This window comes from Nannospalax galili, unplaced genomic scaffold, assembly GCF_000622305.1.
Source record: "Nannospalax galili isolate Female #2095 unplaced genomic scaffold, S.galili_v1.0 scaffold10121, whole genome shotgun sequence".
In the NCBI taxonomy this organism is placed as follows: domain Eukaryota; kingdom Metazoa; phylum Chordata; class Mammalia; order Rodentia; family Spalacidae; genus Nannospalax; species Nannospalax galili.
Genome location: NW_008344342.1, coordinates 1 through 580, shown reverse-complemented (window position 1 = coordinate 580; position 580 = coordinate 1).

Here is a 580-nt window from a genome sequence, read left to right as displayed (position 1 = left end):
TGTGTTAAAGGCAAAATCAGGCAAACAAAGGGCATAAAATCAAACAAAATTTTATAGATTTACCTATAATTACAACACCTAGTGAGAATTACTGTTAATGTTTTAATGTCTGTAAGTGTTAATACTTACAGATTCCCGTAGGTACCCTTTCCCAGCAACATCATATAAACTGAGTCCTCTTCTTGCTTGATGAAGCCAAACTGTTAATAAAAAAGAACATTAAATGTAAATATTTAGATCTGCTCTTCAATACATATATGAAAAAAATATGAAGCTAGGTTAGAGGTGTAAGCCAATTTAGTAACACCATAAACCTACTTTCTTTCACACACATTAAGTAATCATTAATCACTAAATTATTTAAAACGAAACAAAAAGGCCATGAAAAGGCAGATTTCAGTAACCCTGCCATGATTACAACTACAATAAAACTGGTGCCTATGAAGACATCGCTTCTAACCTATTCAACTCATTGTCCACCAAACAGGGAGAGCAAGCATAATGCTGCATCAATGGAGCTGCTTGCACTCTACTGAGGTTAATTACTGGAGCTAAATTAACTCAGGATGGTATGCAGTAA